Source organism: Anser cygnoides, chromosome 1 (genome assembly GCF_040182565.1).
Source record: "Anser cygnoides isolate HZ-2024a breed goose chromosome 1, Taihu_goose_T2T_genome, whole genome shotgun sequence".
NCBI classification, from domain to species: domain Eukaryota; kingdom Metazoa; phylum Chordata; class Aves; order Anseriformes; family Anatidae; genus Anser; species Anser cygnoides.
Window position 1 is genome coordinate 96302142 of NC_089873.1, and position 26217 is coordinate 96328358.

The 26217-nt window shown below is 42.6% G+C and overlaps 2 long non-coding RNA genes across 3 annotated transcripts in view; one reads left to right on the forward strand and one right to left on the reverse strand.

The window, feature by feature from the left end:
• Window positions 1–2929: 2929 nt before the first annotated feature.
• Window positions 2930–26217, reverse strand: part of LOC125182103 (uncharacterized) — a 45359-nt gene continuing 22071 nt past the window's right edge. The window contains exons 1-3 of one of the 2 annotated variants that reach the window (XR_010833992.1): window positions 6677–7001; window positions 6244–6425; window positions 2930–3052 (exon numbers count right to left, since the gene is read on the reverse strand). This is a non-coding gene — a long non-coding RNA (uncharacterized lncRNA). Of the gene's footprint in view, window positions 3053–6243; window positions 6426–6676; window positions 7002–26217 lie in introns of those variants that run through there. The other variant, XR_007161102.2, reaches the window with a different exon arrangement.
• The window catches only part of LOC106038177 (uncharacterized), a 32422-nt gene continuing 21868 nt past the window's right edge, over window positions 15664–26217 (forward strand). The window contains exons 1-3 of the long non-coding RNA XR_001208443.3: window positions 15664–16118; window positions 17717–17785; window positions 19627–19770. This is a non-coding gene — a long non-coding RNA (uncharacterized lncRNA). The remainder of the gene's footprint in view (window positions 16119–17716; window positions 17786–19626; window positions 19771–26217) is intronic.

Here is a 26217-nt window from a genome sequence, read left to right on the forward strand (position 1 = left end):
AGCTGACGTAAACTGGCACGGCTACGCTGCCAGCACCTGGTCTTTAGCAGATTCACACTGGCTTCAGTGTGTCATGAACTCTAAGTGTAAAACACCGCTTAATGGTCGTTGATGGATAGCAACTGAAAACGACCAGGATCTGAATACTACTTCTGTAATTTTCCAAGATTTCACTTATTTATAGAGATGCTGTTGCATGGCGTGGAGGTAAGGGAGGATGCTACATGCCTGCGCTCACATTAATATGAATGCAGAAAGGCTCAGCCCCTCCCAAAATATCATATTCTACATCAGCCAGGAACGAGGAGAATTGTACCTCTCAGAAGGACCACAAAAATGGAGCTCTGTGGAACAAGGGTGGGTAACATTTTCCACTTAAACTTCCATTAGTGGCAGGTCTGTTGGGTTATTAATCTTGACAAGGAAAAAAACCAGGTCTTTAAACACTACACAGTCTCATTGTGACTTTTTTAAAGAAAATAAATTGTAAGTCTAAATGAGGCTTTCATTTCAATGTTTCTTTCAGATTTACTACAAAGATTAAAATAGTCACCCCGCAAAACTGAGGCCAAATGCTTAATTTGGGGTAAATGATTTTTTTTTTTACTAAGTTACCTCAGTTTTCTTGAGGTTGGTGATAGTTTGAAATCACACTGAGTTAAAATATCATTTATCAGCATATGTTGCATGAAGCCAAGAAAAACGCATCCAGTGCATAAAAATGAAAGAGAGATTTCCTTATTATCTCTGCTTTCTATTCTGTCAAATTTTAGATACAGTAAAGAGTTTCTGTGAAAACTTTGTTTTGCTCTTGCAACCTGACTGCAAAGTAGCATGCCACCAAATCTCTTTTAAATGTATCAAAAGGTGACAGATCACCAAAGATGATAGATTGTAAGGCAGCTGTAGATGAAGAACAATATCCTAGAAGACAGCTATTCTATAGGGGACTTAAAGGTCAGAGTAGTTAAACCACTGGAAGTAAGCTTCTGGCTGCTACTGCAGCAAGGAAAAAGTCTGCCCATGCATCAATGACAAGTTAGGAATTGGTATATGGTACCAGTAAGGCTGTTACTGCCATGTACATCAAGCTTTTCAAAAGCATTGCAAAGGGTTCAGAAAGTGATGTGACATCTGGATATGATTCTATTCAACTGAAGGTGGGAAAAAATTGAGCTAAGTTTGGGGAAGGCACAGTCACACCTTGGGCATGATCTTCTCGTGCATACACAGGAAAGAGACTTTTGAAAGTAAATGGCTTTGTAATCCAGCAGAGGAAGGCTTAACCATATCCAATGATTAGGAATTAAAACTTAGCAAATGCATACTTGAAGTAATTGCACTTACTGGTAGTAAACAGTGATCTCAGTTAAACCCTGGGATAATTTCCCAAAGAATGTGGTGGTTTTCTGCTGTTCAAAGTCTTCAAATCAAGCATCTGAGAGAGCTTCTTAGGTGGACTGGAAGATATGGCAAAAGGATGGGATGAGATCCCTATGGACACATATCCAGGAGAAATCTGAGAGCAAAATGGCACCCTCCCTGAAGAGTGCAGCTCTCTGGAGGCTTGGGGAAATCTGTTCTTTATTCCACTGAATTGACACTAGCAATCTGAGAAAGGTGGAATGCAGCGTACAGACCTCGTAGCCTTCAGGGCGGTTTTAATGGGGAAGTGAAAGCTAATGCTCTGTCCACAAAGGGAAAATATTATCTGTTTAAGAATAACTGTATTGTGGGTCTCCCTATATTCTGCTTTAGGTACTGGAATTAAATATATATTGTGTGTGAAGAGGTGTGCACATGACTGCATTGTTTCAGCTGGTAAGGAATTAACAGGACAGTCAGCTACCTCCTGAATTAGGATGCATTCTCAGTCCAACAAAACCTGGAGAAATAAGGCAGCAAGAGGGAGAGAGCCAGAGGAGCGAAAAGCTCTCCATTGCAGTAGGCTCCCAGGCAGTCCTCCAGAGAGTGGAAGAGAAATTGCTTCCATGGAAGGTGAAAGGAGGGAAGGGGCTTGGGAAGACCAGCATCTGCCTCCTGCGGGGCTGGGGAGCTGGGAGGCAGATCTGCAGGTGGAGGTTCCCCCGCTGATGCCAGTGGGGGGACAGAGAACTAAGTCTGAATCCTGTGAAGCAGACATTGCTCCTCAAAAAAGGGACAGGTTTCTTGAACTCTGCTGGCTCCTCGCTTTCCTAAGGAGGGAAGAAGCTATTATTAGTGATGTGACTGAGGTCGTAACCCAGCCAGCAGCTGGGGAAATAACAACTAAGAGTGTAAACAGCAGTCCCCGGTATGGAAGCAGGAAAGGGAGTCAATACAGGGAGGCTTGAAAAAGCAGTGACCCATAATAAAAAGAGCAGTGCCTGGTTAGTCAGATCGGGCTCCTGAAATAGAAAGGCACTCTAGATAAATTGGGTGGTTCCATTTGGATCTTCACTTTTTAAATACCCATTTTTCTTTGGAGTCCCCAGAAATGTTGTTAGAAACTGACGATGCAACATGACACTTACATTACAGACTTTAAAATTAAATGTTTCAAACTGAGGCTCAGCCTCCCAAGGTACTGACAGAGTTGCAGCCCCATAGGTTTGTGCTTTACTTGAGATGCAGTGAAATTCTGATATCTGGGTATTATTATTGGCCTGTGCTCAAGGTGACCTTGAGTTTAGCACCTCTCCGTGTCCGGTTTGCAGGGCTGCCTGGTGAGAGGAAAGCTCTCACATAGACCCATTTCTTGTTCTCCATCTGGTTGACATCTGGGATGGAAATGTCAGCCAGGAAGAACAAAACATCTTCTGGCCAGGAATGACACAAATCCTACCCCAAACTGACTGATGCAACTGGTGTTATGTATGCTGAGATGAAAATGCTCTACACGAGAGCAAATGAATACAAAGATTGCCATCTGCCGGCCTTGCAGACTACGTTACCTAATCTGGTGGGATTCATAGAGCCATCGCAGCGTGCTGCAACTGTTTTCTCAATGATGCAGCTGCTGATGTGTAGGATTCAGTCAGTCACAGAAGTAGTTGTCCCCTTCTTTCTTGGGCTGAGTAGGACAAGGAGACTTTGTGAGCTCTTATCAATGAGTGGGGCCAACTTCCCTCTCTTGGAGCAGTATAACCCCACAGGGAAGTTGTACTGCTGGCGTCTCATGATGCCGAGGTTCAGGATTGTCCCACAAAGTGCATCTGGTTACCTCTCCCAGGTCACACACCTGCAGGGCTAAATGAATTCAGCCACAGCCATGAACTCATCAGCTGCAAGGACCAGGATTCTCATCCCACCTTTGCACCTCTGCACAACAGGACCTTATGCTAGCATGGGTCTGAACATTGAGCAGTGCCACCTCTTCTCCAGCATGCTGTCTTTTTCCTTCTCCCTTTCTTTGTCCGGGGAACTGCCAGCCCTCCTGATCAGAGGGGAAATTCTCTCCTGGCACTTGCTGCTCCTCTTTGTGGTGTGAAATAGATTTAAGCAGGATGCAAACTGGTGCTTATGCAACTTCTCTCTTTGCACAAACACTAGGACTTCAGTTCATGCAGAGCTCCCAGGTCTGATCTCTTTGACAACTATTTTGTCCAAATGCAATCACTTATGGCTTTGTACATGTGGAAGCAGATCAAGTAGGAATTGTTGTGCAATACAGTCAGCTTCTCCACTTACCAGGGAAGGCTCAGCTCTCCTCTGCATGGGTAGAGGAACTTCAATGAGATTCTGCCAGAAAACAGAGCCCGCTGATTCAGAGGAGGTTTTGCCTCACATATTTGTGGGCCTCATTATCTAGCCTAAAATATTCTGGTTTATAAACTTTTTTTGCTTGCACCCTGTAATTTAAATCCAAGATTTGTTTGGTTCCTTTTTTTTTTTTTTTTTTTTTAAGACTTGTTTTGATTATAAAAATTGAAGGGGTAGGAGTGGAGGAGGATCCTGTTTAAAAACCAGGCTCAGCTACAGTTTAGCAACAGAAGAGCTTTCCAAAACAGGGCTGTGCTCAGTGATTACGTGTCAGAATGCTTTGTGGATGAATATAAAAATGACTAGTTACATGGCTGCATGTACATTTTTTTTTCTAACATTTATTACTCACTAATGGAGAAGATTAAAATTCTCCTATGGTTTTAAGTCAAAGGATCCCTTAAACATATCCTGAAGTTTCATCTCCCTGGTGATTGTATGGCTTTACGGAAAGAAGGGCAGGGAAAGCAAGGCACCCAAAATACAACAAGAATTTAGTGTTCCTGTCCCTTTGCTTCAGGTCAGACTGAAGACAGTTCAAGCCTGAAAGTGACAGCTGGAGACATTATCATTTACAGATAATGCACCACTCTTTTTTGTCAGGCTGTTTATGCTCACTTGCAGGCATTCATGGCTCTTTTCTTTTTTTATTTGCTATGAGGAACATTACAGAATTTCATCTCTAGGGAATTCACTCCTTTTCCTTTATGCGAGCGGTATCAGGCACTCCTGTGTCTAGCTCAGTGACAGCCTGTGGCTCTCCTTCACCTCCCCTGGGCTGAACCAGATCTTCTCTACCAGGTACTTTTGGAATCTTTCCTTGGTGGGTGGCAGAGAATGGGTGTACCCGTTGCAGTGGACGCTGTGACTATCAAGTGAGCAAGTGCTTCAGAGGGGCCTGTAGATGGGGTCATAAAAATGGGGGAAAGGAGTACAAGTCATTGGAAGCCCAGGGCTCTTAATTTCTGTCCTTGAACTGGCATTGAGCACTGCTGTCTACTACCATCCATGTCCAGCCATGCAGGAGAAAAAGATGGGCCTTTTGAAGATGTAAAGTGAAAACCTTGGAGAAGTACTCTGAGAGACAGAGAGGAAATGGACAAGGATCTGCTTAAACTCAAATATTTAGAAAATGGGTCAAAAGTTGTGGAAATCGTTTAGAGCAGGATGGGCATCCATAGCCTCCTTTAAGAGGTTCATTTGCTGTGAGAAGGCCCTGGATATGCAGTTTGACTGGCAAATACAGTTCTTTCTGCTTCCTTGCATAATTTTATTTTCCTTCTGTGGCTGTGGAGGGGCAAAATCTCATCTGGGAGAAGGGTTGAATTGCTAATTTGCTTAATCTCATCATTCCACAAGTGTACAGAGACATAAATCCAGTGATCTTCCTGCACTACTTCTGGAAGCAGAAGTATGTGCAGAATGATGTAGGCAGCTAGTTCTTAAACCATAATTCATGAAATTATGTCAAGTGGTCAGCAGCTGGCAATACAACAATGCTGACTATTCTGGTGCTTTCAACTGAAAACATATGAAGAGGGTGCAAAGTGGTGTGAGAAGTCCTTAGGCATGACATTGGTCCAAAGGATTTGGGAAATATATTTTGTAGGTTTTTTAGGTCAGTGACCTAAACTCAGCTCAGGTCAGAACCAAACCCAAATTGATGTCATGTGGATGTTTTCCACAAAGCCAAAGACTAAAAATGCAGTTGAATCTTAAATTGGTTTCACTAGGGAAAAACAAAATAAAGCAAAGAATAAGAAAGCATCTTGGTCCCTGATATCCTGTCTCTGATATGGTATGTACATTGAGGAGATGTACATATCCATCTTTTTCCTGTTTGGTAATACTGGTATTAATTTTTAATAAAAAATTAGAAACAAGCTGGGTTTCTGAGGTTGCTGAGTCTACTTTACAAGCAATAAATTCACATAAACAAAATAGGTGCAGAAGGGATTAGGATATACAGCGGAGATAGGGAGTGGTCTCTGCCATGCGCAATCAATGTCAGTATTTTCATTCAGGATTAATTGCATTTTAGGAGTGGAAGAACTTATGCAGATAAATTCCACAGCTCAATTTCGCACTGCAGGGTGAGAGACATTTTTCACAGTTATTGACAAAGGACATTCCAGCAACTAGTGAGATCTGGATTTCATTATATATTTTAGGCTGCAGTGCAAAGTAGTATCTGCCAGAAAAGAAAAAAAATGTGGTTGAAGCATGTTTTATTAATATATTGCTGCTGTTCTTGGATTATACTCCTGTAGGGGCTCACATCTGAAATGATACATCTGATAGGCTATACATTAGAGAGCATTTCAAGGTTCATTTTTTGGATCTGATTCTCTTACAATATACAGAGACGGGATAAATTCCTAGTTTTAAGCATTCAGAGGCAAACTGTCGCTGCCCTTCTCCTGTAGATCATTGTTGCAGACCTTTATTTTAGTGCCCATGAACTAGAAGCACCAATATTACTATAGTGTAATCAGTTCTTACCATTGAGTTTGGTACCTCTGTATGTAATGAGTGAGTAGAGAGTGACTTCCCAGTCCAGACAGCTTCTTTCTAAATCTGCGGGATAAGCCAGTCCAATGTTGTCAACATTTCATTGCAGCAAATGGGCTGAGTCACAGGAGAAGCAGTGGCAGGAGGCCTGTGGTGCTAAGCAGAAAGCAGACCTGGAAGACCAAAAGAAGTGCATTTATTTCCCTGTTGTCTCACCCCAGAGAGCTGTAATAATGGTAAAAGTTCCCTGACAATTCATAATCTCCCAAATGAGCAAAACAAAAAAAGAGGGAAATCTGTATAACAGATTCCTTCAGAAAAATACGCAATTAAGACTGATATTTCCTTTGCTGGTTTTGCTTTCTTATCTCCATGTTAAAGACAGGCTTGTATATAAACCCACATGTGTTCCTGATATACGAACCCAGCTGCCTTGAAATCAATGGCAAAGTTCGTGTCTTCAGTGAAGACTCCTGGGTTTTGCCCATATTTATAGGATACGATTAAGCTGAAAACTTAAGGGGATCACAGCCTTCCAAAAACTAGAGTGGAGGAAGAAAGAAATGAGAAGGCAAATATGTTGTGAAAGAGATCCCAGGTGAAATAATTGGTCCAAATTTTCATGTCTGGATGTTGTTAGTTTTTCCATAATTACTCTAGCAAGCTCCTGCTTCCACTGAGGGGAAGTGACCTGGGATTCTTCCAGTAGCAATGGAAATTTTAACACACAAATGACCAGAACTGTTAAAGTTGCTTTACACATATGTGTCAGCACTGGCAGAATCAAGATATAGCAGACATCATACAGCTAAGTACAAATTTGTGTGTGTGTGTGTGTGCGCACACTCAAAATGGAAAGCAAGGGACTGAAAACCACTATCTACCAAGAAGAGATTGTTTTAAGTGTCAGCGTAAGATGTACAGTGATGTAGGCATGGGTGAAACATGATTTAGGTGTCTTAGAGAGTCATATCATTGGGGTAAGAAATTCTCATTTACACTGATAATCACCTATAGCTATGAGAGTATCTGGCGCAACATGCCTACTGCTGTTGGAAATGCCACTGTATTTGGGCCTCTAGTTCTCCTCAGTGTCCTTTCTACAGAGGCAGCTAATATTAAATGGTTACAAGATGTTGGTGCTTATAAAGTAGCTAACTTGCTTCAGCTCCCATAGTGCATGATTTTCTGATCCCCAGAAACAGGAAGCCACGTATCTGTGTTCTCCAAAACTGTTTGGGATCTGTCACATCTCTGCAGGATACAAAGCAGATGACCAGGTATCAAGTTCATTTAGTTCCTTTTCCACAGGCTCTATTCTCTGTTTTCTCATTTGTGTTACTGGTATTAGAGTTGCCATTCCTCCCAGAGGAAAAAAATAGACCAAAAAAAAAAAAACCACAAAAAAAAAAACAACCAGAGAAAGTAGCCAAATCCTATTATGGACTAACAACATTGCAATTTATCAAAAAATACCTGCTGAAATGCACTAGTTTCACACCTCTACCATTGCCTTCCCTCTTGAAAACTGTCTGCAAATACCTGTTGTTAATAGTTGTCTGACACTAAACTGTGACTGACATGCCAATAGTATTTACCCTTAATCTCACCCTTGGAAATATACTAGTATATCTGATATAAGCTTATTCTTGTTGACTGCTAAGAATTAATTAAAGGAGTAGAGCTTGATGATTTCGTCCATGGTAGCTATTTGTAGCCTGGCTGGGGCCAGGATGCTATCGTACCTGCAATCAAGAACCTGGAACATCAAGAGAAGCTCTTCCTCAGGGTAATCTCTGCTGAAGACAGTAGGTGGACATAAACAGATGGATGCAAGAGCTCAAGGAACAGTGATATAATGGAGGCAGGAGTGCCAGGCCACTGTGTTAGCGCACTGTTGGCCAAAGTTACATCAATTGGCTCATTGGCAGCGGTGTGGGGGTATCTTAGTAAAGGAGAGGCTTTAGAGAGCTTTTAAAGAACAATATGAAGGAGAAGAATGGGTATTTTTTTCCCCAAATAAAAGTGGCAAAATGTGATTTTGCTTATCAGCAACAAGAAGCAAAGGAAACCCAATACAGAACTGACTCTCCATTACTTAGTTCATTTAAGGCAAGATATCAAGTTTTTGTGTTAGAAAAATAGCTCTTTATTGCTGTACTGGTAGCCAAAAATGTCTAACATCTGTATGACTAGCATCTGCATGCCATCATGCACAGCAGAGAGCAGGCTACAAAATGACAAGAAGTTTTGGTAATGGAAAGATCAACAGCAGACTGGAACACCAACCAGAACTATTTATAGAGGGGGAGATTTAAGTCTCTTTGAGAAGAACGCAGAAGTGATTGAGAGACTGAGAGACTGACTGATGAGGAGAGAGTGAAAGAAGTAGATACATTAAGCCTGGGCAAATGACAAGCCAAAGTGAGTTGTGATATAAAGAACCAGAGAGCAGATTTTTTACAGGGAAGGCTGGGGCGATAAGATCAGTGGACAAAGGCAAGTCTAGGGTGAGACATATGAGGCCAAGGGAAATGATGTATTAAAACTTTGCAAGTGACTTCCCAAGGGCAATGGCAAGAGCTCACGGTGCTCGAGTCACTTAAATCTGGGCTGGGCAGAGCACCGGAGAACATCTTGTGGGCAGGGGAATAAGTCCTGGAGGGCCCTATCAGCCTTCTGCATCTGCACTACCTGGTTTGGGCATTCCAGTCCCGGAGCACACTGGATACATACACACATCCCGTGCAGAAAGAAGTAAAATAGGAAGCTCCCACCCCAGTTTCACATGCTTCGCAACCCTACGTAAAGGTGAGACCTTTGGAGCCTCTAGTGCCAGTTCCCCAGTATGTTAGAAGACCACCTTCTGATTTTAGTGACAAAAACCAGCCCTGCTGGCCCTGCAGAACGGGCACAGCTCTAGGGGAGAGAGCTGGGCTCTGTTACGGCTCACACATCATCGCCAGACTTGTTAGCTGGACTGGAAAGGCCCGGCCGAATCGTCCTCACCTCTCAGCTCTGCCAATCCTAACGCTGCTGGTGTGGCTACGCAGCCATAACTGAAGGCAGACTGGAAGGCGAGTGGCAGCAGGGTTATAATTCAGAGCTGAACACAGCTGAGAGCACTGGTCTGGGTAAAGTGGGAGATGGGACAACTGGCTTGATTCCCAGAGCTCCCAGCGGGGTGGCAAGCTAACTCTCAGCTTTTATTTTGTTTTTAACTGCTAAAGTCTGATGAGCCGATCTCAAATATTAATAGCCATAACACCTCCCCATATCGTTTTTAGAAACATACTCTGAGGCTCAGCTACACCACAGGCTTTAAGGGAAGACAGTGAGCCAGTCATCTGCTTGAAGCTGGAAGTGTGCCCGACAGATTTCCTAAGTCAGGGCCGCATTCAGCACGGAAACAGCCCCAACTTTGCCACCGCCCCTGGTTTCAGCGGATTAGCCAGGTATGAATGAGGCTCTCACTACACCTGCGAGAGCAGTATGTAGGGGCTGCTGTAGAGAAAGAAAACTGGTGTTTTCTGTGTTCATGGCTGTCGGCTGTGTAGCCTGTCTCTTCAGAGCACTGCTCTTCGAGCATCTCTGGATGGGAATGTGGATACATAAGCAGGTTCTCCCACAGCAGCCTATAGCAAGCTTCACAGCCTTGTGATTTGCCACTAAGCTATACCATAACTGTTTTGCACCGCCATCTAGTGACACATATGGATGCCTCAAACCCACTCAAACTCTTGCTTTTATCTGATTTATTGCAGTGAATTGAACAGGCAATGGTTTTGCAAGAAAAATAAATGTTTACATTTAAAAACAGTGACAAATGAGTGGGGCGTTTGATCTATAGGATGTGAGCTGTTTTCTTATTCTAAATGAAGAATAAAAACATCTACCGAAGCAATAACCTGTTCCCAGGCAGTGTTGAAGTTTGGCTGGCACTCACAGTCCCACCCCAGCTTCAGGTCTTGGCATGAGGCCTCATGACACACAAATGTCCCTCTGCTTTTAATGTCAGTAAAAAAAAAATCTCCATTTATGTTTCATGAAAAATAGCCTCCAAATAAACATAATATGTAAATTGCATCTGTGCTCTTCCTTTTGAGCAAAACGAAAATATCTTTCCCTTAATCAGAGGCCTATTAAAACTGAAGTCTTGCTGAGAAGTTACTGATGAGTTCACCATTTGATGAGCCTGCTGCATAGTAAGCTTCCAAGTTTTGTAAGTCTGTGAGGAATGATAGGGGAAAAGAGTGATACAGAATCCAGAAAAGCCAATAACCTCCTTCTATAATCCTTAGCTGTCTAAAAAGGCACAAATCATTTTTTCCCCATACTTTTTTAACTTTAATATTTTGGAAAATGTTGAATTATTGCTGAATTGAATTATTTTTTATTTTTTATTTTTTTTACTTTGGAACCGATACTTCTTTCTCTACTTAAAGATTAATGAAAACCTTATGTTTGAAAAATGTAATAATGCTGAGGAATGGTGAAGCCCTTATTGTCCTCCAGCAAGCTTGGTACTTAATTAACACCCTTTCTAATGACTGTTCTTACTGTGGTTCTCCACATGCCATCCTTGGACAGGTCATAACAAGAAGTTACTTTGCCATCTACTGTATTCTTCCCATCCTTTCCCTTTTGAAGGGTTCTGGCTGTTTCACGGTGACACTGTGGTGTGGTTTTTTTTTTGCATTGAACAGAACGTTTTGGACTGATCCCTTAATCTGAAACAGACGTCTCTTCCCTCATCCCCCTCGCTAGCTGACGCTACAGCCAGAGGAGGACAGAGCCATTAAGGGGCTCAGCCCAGGGGAGCTCTCCCTCAACCCTGCTACGAGCTGGGTGCCCCTAGAAGGCAGCCTCTAGTTTCAACAGAAGCTCGGAGGGTGTGATGCAGGGGTGACAAGAAGCCCTGTTCATGCGGCAAGCCCATATTACTTGCAAAATCTCAACCACAACTCCAGTTCTGTAGAAAGTCAGTTCCCTTTCTGTTTTTCCAGGAAGCAAGTGTAATAACACGCTATCTAGCAGGTCAGAAATACATGTGACTAGGCCTCGCTAAGTGTTTTTCTTGGCATTAGTGGGACAATGCAGAACAATGCCATAGTGCCTTCATTTAGTACATTCACTGACCCATCTCAGGCCAGTGTTTTTATGGGGATCTGTGCAGACTCATATAAATACAAGCCTCAGTCCCTGTCGCGCCATTCACAAAGGGGCTGTTGTGGCAATGCTATTTTTTTTCTGTTTCACACGTTGTGGCCTATCTTAGAGGATAATGTTGTCTATTTCTATTATTTCCTATTTGAGATCCTAGAACCGAAAGCTGACATTTAGCAGTATCCAGACCTCTGCTATCAGTAGCTTCAAGGCACTTTTGAAATACGTGCCTCATGACAGCCTTTATGGTAGCCCCAGTTTGCAGACACAGAGACAAAAGTGTAGGAAATTTCAGCGGTTTGATATGTCACTCTTTTGGGAACAGCCACCAGCAGTGTCAGCTCCCCTTCCCTTTCTGTCTACACAGGACACGGACTCGGAGCTGTTGTTCTTGAAAGTGGATGCATCTCTTGACAGCTCTTCTAGTTAATAAGCAATGGACTATGCAGAGGTGGGAGAAACTACGTGAAGAAACATCTGGATGTTCCTGCAGTCTTGTGTATTACCTTGGAAAGCTTCCTAAGCATACGGCACAAGATCTGTCACTTCAAATGTAAAATGCATAGCTATAACGTCCTGTTAAAAGCAGCCAGTCTTAGAACACTGCATATTTTGAACCCTGGAATGTATGATTCATTTTTTAAAATCTATTTTTTTTTCTGTTGCTGCTACTAGTGGGCCTCTCATCACCTCATCTGTGTATTTCTGCCTTTCCTGTCCTTAGCCACAGAAGATAGGATTCTGATTCATGCCATTTTTCCATCCCATAGAATGCACAGCCTTAGCTGTGGGTTTGTCTGCTGAATGTATAACAAAAGTCAGCTCACAAGTATCCTGCTCCCATTTCCTGAGCATGGTGCATGGATTGTAGTGACTGCAGCCCTGGTGTCAGGAAAGGTTTTTGGAGTTTAGCAAACCTGGCAAGCAGCTGTGCACAGAACCGGAAAACCAAAAAGAATGAAGATCCAAGATCACATTAGGAAAGCGGTTGGGAGGGCAGAGGACAAGCTTCAAAGCTAGCAGGCAGTTTCTAGGCAAAGTGGTCTCAAAGAGCAGTTCGCAGCAGAATGAAGGATACAAATTACAACCCACCATTAAACCTTCCCTTCTCACCACCTTCCCTTCTACCTTGGCCATTTTCCTCTTCCTCTGGTTCTAAATGTAGCTGTACATGCCCCACTGTTTTAAGTCTCCACACATGCCATTGTTCCTGAATGCATTGACCATTCTCCCTTTCTTCCATGAGTCTTGACCCCCTTCTTTTTTTTTCTCTCTCTCTCTCTCCCCCTCCTGAGGCTGGGAGATTGGAATTTAAATTTCCTTGTGAGTGACTGCACTGCTGGTTCTACCTTTTTAAGGAGAAAATGCCCAATGTCCTGATTTTAAGTCAGAAAAATAAATAGCTTCTTTGTTTGAAGAGATGGTGGATGTAAACAGCTCTTTTTTGGGGTGTGTTTGTACGTGACTGGTTAGTAAATTAATTTGCTCTTCCATTCAGTTCCACCTCTGCAATGGCCACATCTTAAATCACTGCCTGCAGTGTCCATTGTCACCTCCCTTCCACCATATCTAAGATGGTAATAAGAGTCCCAGATGTGAGAAGCCTGAGCCTCCAAGTCAAGAGTTTCAGTCTCAGCTGTTGGCAAATTGGAAGTTCTGGTGAGTAAGAGAAGGAGTGTGTTGGAAAGCTGACTTAAGTGAATGACTTCAGAAGGAGCTCACATTTATTTGGACTGGGTCTGCAAACTGCAGAAATACTTTGGGTATGTTTTCCTCATTCATTTATTGTACCTGAAATGTGTTATCAAAGATGTTTGTGTCCAATCAGGCTGGGAACCTAGTACTTCTGGGAAATCCAGGCCCTTTGTGATGGCTTCTCTAATTAGGTATCCAAAGTTGCTAGTAATTCATTATATTCTGCCTTACATAAAACCCCGTCCTGCTTCTTGAGTCAAGTGCAGGCTCCCAAAAATCTTATCAGAGAGACAGGATCGTATTAGTGGTAAAAGTGCCTATATCATGTCATACTTTGAGTCTGCATAAATGCTTATGGAGATTATTATATAGCTCAGGAGTACAATTAGAGTCTGAGGTGAGAACAAGGGCTTTGCACTGCACTATGTGAATTCCAAATGTAAGCAGAGGCCCTGCACCAGCAGCTTTCATCCTGATCTCAAATGTCACAGGTATCATCCTACAGAGCAGGCAGGGCATGCTACATTGCAGGTGTCCTCTGTACATCAACAGCTTGCTACATTTTCCTGTGAAATACCTTGGTTTCTGCCCAGCCAGATGTGTAAACACTTTCACCCAGGGGATGTCAAGATATATGTAAAATATTGGGATGGGTGTTGGCAATGTCTACAGAGCTCTGTGACCTCAGACGATTTGAGAGGATTTGTTTTCTTCCCCAAAACCAGAACTGGAAGAAGGAATGTACATTATGTTACAATATGCAGCCCTGGTGGCCACAGATAGCTCTTCAGTTCTAATTAAAGGCAGGATGGTTTGAGGAACATGTGGTTCCAGCTTAATATTCTGTGACAGCCCAAAACTAACCCTAACAAAAATGCTGTGAAATATCAACATGAGCAGAACTCTTCAGGGTAGGAAACAAAACCGTAGTAGCTGCTTGTACACAGTTCATGCACTGGTTCGAGCTAAAGGAAGCAGGACAGAGATTGACTGAGTGTGCATGGACCAGTATGTACAGTGCTGAAAGCAATATATAAATAGAAAGAGTAAGACACACCACTTAGATACTTACAGTAGGTTTGTTTTGGGGGAAATTCAGCCCTTTTTATCTCTTATAGAATAGATGCTCCAGGAAGAAATAGAAACAGCCTGGCACTGAAGCTAAGGAAGCCTGGGTCCCTGGGAGTGTAGTCTAGGGTTTGGATTACTTTCTGTCGGAAGGGTGAGGTCTGTCCAAGGAACCTAGGCTAAAAAGCAGACTACATGCCTGGAATGTGGGCTAGTGACTGATGTTGAAGAGGTAATTTAAACGGAGATAAAGACTTTCCTTGTACACACTCTGCTGAGCGTGACTACCAGCCATCTTACTGCCATCAACACAGTTGTCAGAATCAACCACCACTGGCATCCCAGTCATTTTGCATACCCAGGCACAAACAGTGGGATCCCAAAAACTCATAAAGCTAGGATTAGAAAGTAATGAGATCTCATACTGATGAGTCACAGTAATCCCCTTCTGAATGATATTGTTAAGAACAGGGAATGATGTAGATAAGAAACCCCTAGGACAAGACACATTGTTATTTGGAGGTGATGTGCATGAGTATTGCTCACCACTGGGAAGTAGGGCAGTGCTATGGAGGTGTCTGAAATATGACAGCAGAACCCAAGGGAAGGGAAAACAATTGCCATGGGCCCTGCCACCGCACTAGTTCAGTATGAGGACAAAGTACAGGAGATAGGTGATGGAAAATTGAAGTGAAATCACAAGTAGAAACATACAGTCTCACAGGTATCAAAGAAGGAAATGGAAAGGCTGCAAGGGATAGCCTTACACCTCTTGAAACTTACAGGGTTCAACAGCAGCCTACAGGCAGTGAGGAAAACCGAGGGCCTGCACTGAGTCAACAATGGCATAATTTGTTAATGATGTTGGAAGATAGCTACTTGATTTACCAGGACCAAAAAAGTGAACCCCCTCTGTGGTGTTTTAATTGTGTTCAGACTGTCCTCATCAGCCTGTTGGCAGAGGCCAGTGAGCACACATACCTACAGCCATCAGCCACCTCCAGTGCTCTTTCTGTGACAGTTGAACTGGGCACTGGATGAATTCCCAAGCATTTATCAGACTTAGCGTTTATAAAGAGCTTGCAAGAGGCAAACAGCAGGGCTGGAGAAATGCCAGTAAGTGATAATCCAAGAAGATTCAATGGCTTCTCTTTTGAGCAACAGTTGGAGAGCTCCTCCTCTTTGGAAAAGCCACTAAGGATACATATTCAGAGCTCAGATCTCCTAATTTGGGGACAGTATAAATTACTATCTTGTGTGATGCAAGTGAGAATGAGCAAGAAGAGAATAGTTTCTCATTTGCTTTGTGTGCTGTTCAGTTGACTTGTCTAGCTGAAATAACTCAGACACATCTGAGAACCTCTTTCATTTCACTTGTTTTTCAGGACAGGTGTGAGCTGTGGAGGAAATGGAACCATTTGTGAAATCATGACATCTGATAGAAACATCCAGCCTTCCTCTTGGTTTACTACCTGGGTAAAAAATTTGTTTATATGAAATGCTGGATTGCTTTGTGAACTACTTCAGCAGGCCAAGCCAAGCTGGTCTTCCAGCACAACGAATTTATGTCCTTACAGTGGCTTCCTGCCAGCATCCTCTCTATTGAACTGTATTTACATTAGCACTGTAAAACATTACTTCATTCAAGTGTCTGAAGTGAAGCACTCACTCCTTCCATGCACTTAGTTCCTGATTGTTGCCAGCTGGTGAGAAGTTAGCAGATTGCTTTTCCCAGCTGGCCCCTGCCATTCCTCCTATAATGAGAATTAAAGATAGTGGATCACTGAGGTTATTTAAGCTTTAGTTGCCTTTAGGTGGGGGTAAGTGCAAAATATTAGATGCTTCTTTCAACTTAGGTTGAAAGATGAATCCTTCTGTTAGCTTCAGCAGACATTGCCTTGGGTATCAGTTCTTGATGTCCTTGAGTCTACATAGTGGTAAGTGATCTGGATGATGGTTCACTGTCTTTCAGGTTATTTTTTTTTTTTTTTCTTCCCTTTTTTTCCCCTGTAACTTTCTAAGTGCTTTATAAAGTGGAAGTATTTTCATTTTAGGGAAGGCAAAAATGGCGGAAGAAAAGGGCAGGTAATATTGTTGAGCCTGATATAGATTCCTCTCCTGAATCAGTAGGATGGTTTCAAGGTCTCTCACTGACCGATCTATGACAATTTCTATGGAAATGAAAGATTAAAAGAGGCTTGACTCTCCTTTGTGTGCACAGGTTGTGTTACTTCTGGATAAATGCTTCCAAAATGGAGTTAAAATCATATGTTTTCTGTATGTTCTAAACAGACTTTCTGAAGCACAGTCTTTGTTCTCTTTATTTCAAGAGGGGTTCTGAGGGAGGATTTTCATCCTTAAATTTCACTGAATATGCTTACATTACTCTCCTTGTCCTGTGTCACACTGTACTCCCCAAAAGCACAGGGACTCTGCTAGCTTACGAGAATGGGGGGGGAATGATTTCATGACTAAAAATGGATGGATGGTACCAGCTAATCCAGCTGATGAAGGGAATATGTATTTTGACTTGGATGTAAGAACGAAGTAAATAATCCTGCCTGGAAATTTGAAAAACACTTTGCTTTTAATGCTAAGAAACATGTGACTCCTAATTTAAGAAGAATAATTGTTAAATAGCTTGGAAATATGATTTCTCATACAAGTGCTCCATTTCTGGAACACTTAATTTTCTCAGTGTTAACTTGCAGACTGGGGCACTGAAAAACTTTTCCCACAATAATCCTTTTCTGGTTTAAAACACAAATCAGGATTTTAGGAGGCTGTCTTTCACTTTCTGGCTTAGTTCCCCTCCCTTTGAAAAGGGGAATTGCACTTGTCATACAAAATCAGGATTGTGTGAAATTTCTTAAGGTCCTTGGATTCAAGGTTTGAAGGAAATTACTGAGAGATAGTAGTACTTATATTACTGTTTCAATATAATTCATTCCTCAGTCCTGATTTGCTCACAGTTTTCAGTCTGAGGAAATGGCACACAGAGAATAAGGAAATGTTTTCATGGCTTTATAGGAGGCAGAGGAGGCATGTTGAGGGGCTGTAAGGGCAGTCAGCAGTAAAAATGACTGGTACTCCCTTATATATTAAGGTGGGCAACTTAAAAAAAAAAAAAAAAAAGGCACTTGGGAGGGTTAGTTGATTTTTGTTTGCTTGTTTTAAGTGGAATCAATGCCTTTTTTTTTTTCCTCTTAAATTTGCTATATGGGTGTTCACACCTTCATGGGAAGAAACCATTTTTACATTCCAAACCCAATGGAATCCTACTGACTAGGACAAAAACAGCCTCTCCTGGAGGTGAAGCCAGCCTCTCCCTCCCAGGCATACAAGCAGCTGCTATTCTTTCCTATACAAACAGTTTTCAAGTGCTGCAAGCCTGATTAAGGGTGAGTCTGCCTCACTGAAGCAGGTCTCTCTTTCTGAACAGAAAGTGCAGGTGACACCAGTGGAGATGCATTTAACTTTGCCTGGGAACTTGGCCTTATTTCTGATGATGAATATATTGACTTCTGTCTTACAGGGTCATGGCTGGTCAGCAATGAGGGAACATTAAAGACTCTGGAAGTGCATTTTGGCTCTGTCAAAGAATGTGAGCACACTTACTTCTGTTTATTTACTTCCCTCCTTCATTCCCCTCTTGCCTGTGGTGTAGATTAGAAGTAAAAGTCTCCAGAGAGTGGATTCCTCATTAAGATTCCTGATACCTCCTGGTATGCAGAGGCTGGGATTACCACATGAAGGGCATCCTGCTATTTTTGCCTCTGGTCCAGTCCCTTTGAAGGGACCCTGGAACACTTCACAATCATGCAGATTTATGAGCACTGAGTAGCCTGCCAGAGCCTTTCTGACATATTCCTGTAAACTAATTATGGGAAACTGCCCCAGGCCCCTGTCATTAAAAGTACATTCTTAGCATTTCATGAACAAAGCTTAGTTTCCTCCTTCTGTTCCTATAGGATATGATCTATTTCCTGACAGATGTTTATCCTGAAACATCAAGTGATTGTTTATGAGGAAAGTAAGTGAATAGAAGCATACCGTATCACCTAGGATGAGTCACAATGTGAATCCTGAATCCCCAGTGTGGTCTGAATTTCTCCAGTGCCTGAGGAGATTGCTTTTTAAGATTTGGGTTTGTTTAAATCTGTCTTGATTGGCAACTGGGCACTTCAAGTTCTGTAGCTGGTCATCAAGCCTTCATTTTCAGTGCTGCCTTAGCATAGCTTTTGACCAAAAGCTATTACCCACCTGCTGTCTATTTGAGCACTTTAATGAAATTAGTTGATCCCTCCAACTGCTTGTGCCTTGCTGGCTCTAAAACACTACAACATGAAGTGCCAAGAAAAACAGACATATAGAATAAACAAGAATGGCTGTTGGCAGGAGCAGAGTACTGGCTCATGTAGGCAGAAAAACACAGCATCCTTTGGCTGACAATAACATGTGATCCCAGGCACCTGGAGAGCTGAGTGGCCTGCATCAGCTGTATGTGCCTGAAGCAGACTGAGAGGTGATGGATACAGATGTAGATGCTCTCTCTACATGTGCATAATGCCCTTGTTGCCTTGCTAGGCAAGGATTACAGGGAGATCAAATTCAATTCATAGTCATGCAAATCATTCCTGGGGAGCCAGACTGAGACACCTTCTGGCTCAGAGAGGTGATCAGGTTATCACCATTTACCTGTTTATATCAGGCCAGCTGAGCTGCCATAACTACGTGTGCTTCAGGCTGCCTGACCTGTTAGTTACTGTTTTCTACTTAAAACCTCAGTGAAATGCCTAATATGTGTCAGCTCATTAACCTGAGCTGTCACTTGTGTTTGGTCAGTGTAGGAATCTCAGCTTCTTGCTGCTGTTGCTTATGGATGGTATCAGCTGGAACTTAATTCCTGATAGGACCTGAACTGTGTGTATGAACATAGACATTACACTTTTAAGTGTCATGTTTATGTGCACAGTGGTCACAAAGATACTGATTTCATTAACAGATCTTAAAAATCACAGGCTAGTGTTCTTGCCAAGGCTTTCAGTTGTGTGTAGGTCAAACACCAGATGATCTGCAAAGCACAAGGCTTTGAACTGACCCCTGCAATTATATGGCCGTCTTCCTGCTACAAGGTTTTGAGCTGCCAAGTAAAATGCAGTGAGGAAAATAATATGTGGAGGGATATTCATATTTTCCATCTGTAAATTATTAAAACCCACATGTCCAGAAGAAGAGACTTACCTATTATAATATTATTACTTAAGCTCTGATTTCAGGGTGTTTTTTTCTTATTCCTAGATGTTTTTTTTTGTTTTGTTCATATGTTACATGGAATATAGATTAATAATGGCAGCTGGGCCACAACAGGATGCATACCATTCAGTCTTCTGTTGTACAGATTTTTTTCTTCCTGGAAATGATGTGTCTGAAATTCTCCCACAGGGTGAGGCCAAAGCAGGAGGAGAACCTGAAACACACCTTCCTTCCCCTGACACCCACAGAAGAAGCACTGAGAAGTCTTCTACGAGGTGAAGAGCTGAGGGGACAGAAGGCTTCTTATAAAGGCTGCTGGAGATAGAAGAAATGGTAAGAAAAGGGGAATTGAGAGACAGGGTGAAGGAGTATTTGGGGAAGTGCTGATTGATGTCGAGGCAAACTGATGGGGGCTTAGAAAATAATCACAGGCCTCTCTTCCCTGTATCTTGTCACATGAAGAGGTGTGCTGTAGGGTAGAGCCCCAGCACAGTCTTTAATGCTGCTGGTGGTTATCTGATTTCCACTAGCTGAAGCTCTGGTTTTTGACTTGATTGTCTTCTACTCGCTCTTGGTATTAGTGAAAATTATTAAAGAAACAGGGGAGCAGAGAACTGAGCTGAGCCCACAGGGTTGCTGGAGGAGCAGCACAGCATAATTCCTGGTCTGAAATGGGTGAGGCAGTAATTGGGGTGTACAGGGTGGGGATTGATGTGGTCAAGTAAAGAATTGGCAGAATTAATTGCATGTGCATGTGGCTACTCTGCCTATTTTCCCTTTTCTCAGTAGTGTAGTTTGGCTCTGAGCCTATTCCAGAAAATCCTAGCTTTCCCCTTCATTATTTCCCATAGTAAAGGTTGAATAAAATCAAATGATAAATAAACTGTGGCCTCAAACTTTCCTTTAGGACTTGCAGGAAAGGCAGTTGTTAGTGTTTTTTGACTGTTCTCCCCCCCTCGATTTCTCATAGTTTCTCAACTTGTTCTGAGAAAAATTCTCAGGCTTTGCTCCTTAGAGCTGATGCTGATAAATGGCCTCAGCAAGAGACCCAGTGAATTCCCATAGTGGACTGAGACAGAGCTGCGTGTCCCTGTGATGATATTATTATTTTTTTTGGGAGGGGGAAAATGAGGGAGGGCAATAGGCTGCTTCCTCAGCTGGGGTCCTCTACTTGGAGACAGAGTGCAAAGCAAATTCAGCTCAGAGCTGCTGGAAATACTCAAGAAAAAGATTAGGTGATTTTGATGGTCCATGGATTAGCTGATAATGTGCCATTGGGGCCTCTTTCTGTAAGAAGGCTTTGGGGTTCACCCCACTCCAAACCCATCACCTGCAAATAGATATAAACCAAGCTGGGCTTACACTAGACAAGGCTGAAAAGCTGTGCAAGGAGCATACTTGATGGCCCTGAAAGGTGGCACAGCAGGTTGTTTTCTTTTCCCCAAGAAGATATGGGATATAACAGTACTGCCTTCCGCTTCAGAACCAGCAGAGCGGATGCCAGCTTGAGGGGCTCTTCTACCACGCTCCTTAGAACAGGACAGGCATACTGTTCTTGCTATAGGCGTGCTTCACAGGGTGTGTGTCTGTAGTATATTGTCGTGCTTTTTTTATCAGCATCCAGTGAAGGCGTTCTAGTGCCACTAAACCTAAGGCTTATGAGCCACAGGCTCCTCGACTCTGCTCCAGCTTTCCCACTGATATGACCCCATTCCAGAGACAGGGAGGACCTGTATTAGTAGTTGAATTTGTTGTGAAAGCACAAGTTTATGAAATGGTCACCACTGCAGCCTTTTCCATCCACCTCCACTTCAGAAGAAACCAAGGTAGAAACAATATATTTAGTCTCACCTAATCCATCTCTGGCAATATGGCATAACTCCTACTACTCCTGATATTTATTTTTATGTATTTCTTAAACTGAAACAATATTCTCTCTTCTTTAAGTCTACTCCATACAGTAACATACCTCTGGATGCACTGCACTGTCAGCAAGATGTAGACAAACATTAAAGAGTCACTGCTGGAGTGGCAAGAATAAGAGGCTTAGAAAACATGACCTGTGAATAAAGGCTGAGAAAATCAGTTTTGTTTAGTCTGGAAAAAGAGAATATGGCAGGAGCAGGGGCGGGAAATATGATAGTTTTCAGAACTGTCTGAGGGTGTTACAGATAGGACAGTGATCAATTCTATGGGTCAGGGTGGGGTAAAGCAATAAATTGGCCTAAGTTCAGCAAAGGAGACTTGTATTAGGCCTTAAAGAAAAGGCGGGGGGTGGGGAAATCAAACTCCAGCTGCCAGGACTGTTGAGTGTTGGCAACTTAGGGCCTGTGGAATTATTGCTAGAGGGAGGCTCAAAAATGGACTGGAGGGGTGAAAACTGGAGAAAACAGATCCTAAAACTTCACTGTATTTCCAGTCACGCTTCTGTGTATCATCATCAATGCAAATTCCATGCTTAGTTTTGACCATTTTAATCTAAATGTGGTCAGTTGTATTTTCATCTACTTTTATTTTTCCTTTCTTGCTGCATTTAGGTGTTTTCCCATATTGTTCTCTTAATCCACTTCATATTGCCAGATGAAAATACTGGGTGGTTGTCGACTCAAAGGGCCTGGTTTCTATATTGCATCCAATTTGAACATGGTCGTTTTTGTCTTTGTACATCCAGGGGAGTAGCTCTGTTTCTGTACAGTATCTAGCATACCAAGATTCTTGTCTGGCACTGGGACCCTAAACAATGCTACAGGACAAATACATTTAGTTATCTTCACTCTTCCACAAAAAACTCATTCCTCTCTGTGGCTGCACTTGAGCAAGACTGGGGTGTTTGATGTGTTGAACTCAATGAAATATGGCTTCTAGTGCTTTGCAGGTTGCCTGTAATAGGGAAGGTACAGTGTGAAGGGGCTGTGGCTGACTAATGCTGCACGAAGAACACATTTGTTGTGTTATAAGCGTGTGCCAGAGAGCAGCAGGCCAGCAGTAGGATCTCACTTTGACAGAAAACACTGTGATATGCTAGTTCAAAGATGTGAAAATGAGCATGTAATTAGCCTGTCATGAAATGAATTGACTGAAGATACATATTACAACCAGGCCTTATGTGTTAGCTGCCCCATGAGGTAGGACCTGTACAGATTATGTGAGGTCAGACTGGAAGAAACAGTTTAGAGGCAAAAGGAGGAGGATCATGTGTCCTGCTTAATGTTAGTGTCCTTAAGCAAGACCTAGTTGTCCTGTGCTTGACTTGCCAGAGGCATTACTGTCCCTAATGAGGAAGAAAGCTCTGAGTCCCTCCTCTGTCCGTATAGGAGCACATACTGCTCCCGTGTTAACATCCAGATTTACAGCCCACATGTCATTATTCAGCACAGCAGAAAACACAGCCGAGGTTTCCCGTTGGGAAGCTGGCAGCCCTCAAGAACGTCCCCAGGAGCTCCTCGCTCCCTGCCTGCAGATGGGCAGCCAGCCCGTGGCCCCCTTGACAGCCCACTGCTTCTCAGCCTTGGGGCTCTGACCCCCCTGGGCACTGACCCTGCTGGGGCTGCAACCCCTTGCAGGAGTGCTGCAGCCTGACAGGCACTGGGACTCGCTCTTCAAAGGGGCAGGGGCTGAGCTCTTAAAACACCTCCATGCCCCACAGCCAATATCCTCAAGCTGGAGCAATTCAGAAATTTAGGGTTGTCTTTGAAGGTTGAGTTGTGACAGTTTAAAAGGCCCCTGAGATTCTCAGATGGGGCATGCTCTGGTGGTGTTTCAAGCCTGCTACAGCCACATTGTGCCGTCCACGGGAGGTTGTGGGCATGTCCAGCTCTGCCAGCTGTCCCACAGCCCTCTGTGCAGTAAGGGGCATGGGGGAAAGATGTCCACACAGAACCTGGGCTTTGTCTCCAGTGTGGGATAGAGTTAGTACAGACCTTCATCTCACTCTATTCTGCCAGAACTAGTGGCAGAAGATGTGAAGCAGATGAGGACAACGTGCCAAGCTTTACCTCATCATATCTGGGCATTGTTTGAAGGCAATGGAAAACTAGGACCACCGCCCTCCACAGAAAAGTCTGCAGAAGAGTATCTTGCACCTGGTGATGGTGCTCCACTTGGCTCAAGCTGCCCCTGCCCAAGTTGTGCCTCTTTTTGTGAGAACAAGGGTTATCAAGGAGTGTTTCACTTTGAGGCTCTTCTGTAGAAAGTGTGGGGCACTTGTGTTCTGGTAATTAAGCTCTTTTTAAAGCATTTCAGCTTGGACATATGGCCTCCTTTCTCTCTCCATTTTATAGTGTCTCCTAGAGGTGTAAGCACTTCTGTGGTGCTGTTTCTTCCACTTGTGGTTTGCCTCCCACGCTCAAGTCCTTACAGCTGCCATACAAGTATGCTGTTTTTGAGGCTTTTCTCTTTGTGAGGTGTTGAGAAGAAACTGGGACTTAAATTATCCTGTAGAGTGTTGATGACACTTTCCCTTGCTGTGTTTTAGACCATGCTGGCTTGAGCTATCTTGTATCTATCCAAAGTTATTGCAGACAAGACAAGCTTTGATCTCTCCAAAAGTGCAGAAGTGGATGTCTGCCCATAATGTAATGTCTCTCCTATTATTGCTGAGCCTGGAACACAATAACATCTTATAGAGGGCTTTGGAGTTTAGATTACAGCCCATTTATTTATTTTGTTGGAGCACTGTCCCATAAGGAAAATCCTGTGCTGGGTTTAAAGAGCCAGACAATGGAGCAGCCGTCACATTTAGATGTTGCTTTTGAAACAATACCCTAATGCTACATCACTTTGCTCTGCTGGGTTCTGCTCCTACTCATCAATAGCAAAAATCACAAGATCAGATTTAGTAAAAAGGCTTTAGTGATGTTTAATGAAAAGCATGCTGAAAATGAAAACACTGGCTCAACAGTGCTGAAAAAGCTGAACAAGAAGCTCTTTGGTTTCTAGGTTTCTTCTTGAGCAGTGGATGTAAGCATTACCTCACACTCAGGAAGGAGGCAGGCAACAGATTGTTTGTCTCAGACTTTTGTGAGAAAAAAGTGATGTTACACTTAAAGTAAATAATAATGCCAAATGTATGCCAAAGATATTCCATACCTTACCGCTGAATCAAGAATTGGGTCAAGAATCCCTGCATATATAGAAAAGGAAAAAAAGATCTAGTCTGTCTGTGAAAATAACCTTACATTTTGAGTCTGCAGATAGCCCAAAATAACAGCTTCAAACTGTATGACCTGCTCTATTTGTACCTGATGCATTTTCTGTGATAAAAATACTGCTTGTTTTTCATTTTACAAATGTTTTGTTGAAAAATGTGTTTTTGAAAATTTTTAGTGAAAAAAGCAGATGCTATTATGCTTGCTCTATTTGTCAAATTCCTCTCTTCCTCCAAGTTTTTAAAAATACAAATATGGTAAATATAAGCAGGTAAAAATACCTGTGTATTGCAAGGGGGTTTTACGCTTATTCTGATACCCTTTTGATTTATTAAAAAAAAATGTAGAAAATGATTGAAATTGACAAAAAAAAAAACACAAAAAAACAACACAACACTAAGACATTGAAAAGCAAACCTTTGAAATTTATTCTCCAAAGTGAGCTTTCAATTCTCACCAGCTTGATTAGAGAAATTTAGATAACTGTTTTGTTGACACTTTCCCTATGAAAGGGAATTCTCGTATGGATTGTTTAGTATCTTAGACATCTTAAAAGAATTAGGTGGCCCTTAAGCATCTCTGTTAAACTCTCCAATGCTCTTGCTCTCTTAAAATTTGATTTTCACAATGCAATTATGTGCAAGAATTATGAAGACTGAAGTTGTGTGTGTATACATATATCCGAGACTAGGGCGAAGGGGATTCTGCATTAAGTATTTATTAAATTCTCGATGAACCCCTTGACAATGTTTCCATTTCTCAATGTGTATGAAGTGCTTGAGATCTCTCTGGGGTACCAGATCGCTGCAAAGCCTGGGAATCTTGCCATGAAAATTAGCGCTAGTTTGACATGGATTACATGGGTTTTTGCTAGTAATTACTGGAACAGTGCATTTGGTAAACTGGCATTTGATGCATACACACATATGGCAGGTCAAGCTGGGTAACAGGAAGCACTGTGAGCAGTTCTTTCAGCCAAGTTTTCTTTTTAAAGGACCAAGTCAGCAATAACAGACCAAAATAACAAGCCAAGTTCCAAACAGAACAGCCAAGACTTCACGTGTTATCCCACCTAATTGCTTAAATCCTCCTTACTGATTACCTCTTTTAAGTCATCTGTTAAGGGTGCAAATGAAGTTTCCAAGCCCGTTCTCTGAACATGGACCCATGCCAACCCAGGACCCTACTTACATACAGCTGCTCAGATCCATTTAAAAGTTTGTGCAGAGGGATATTCTGCTGCATAGATTGAGAAATACGAGGTGATGAGAGAACTGAAAACACAACACATGTGCTTGGGTTCAGAGCAAAGGCTGTGGGTCCAACTGGAGGGCTGAAATGACTAACTTCTGAATGATTAACCGAGCAGCCTTTGGAGAACCCATAGTGCAGGAGCCTCATATCTTCAAGATTTTTGTGAGATATGAAGAGTGTAGGTCTATGAGGTCTTTTCACAGAATAATTCAAAGCCTGGAAACCTTACCTTGGGGATGGAGATATAAGAAGCTTAATCTATTCATTTAAGCAAAGAGAAGGTGAAGAGGTGACTTGGTCAGAGCCCACAAGACTTTAGTGTGGTAGAGGGTTTCTGGGAACAAAGATCTCTTTTATGAGGCAGGGAGAGGCATAACAA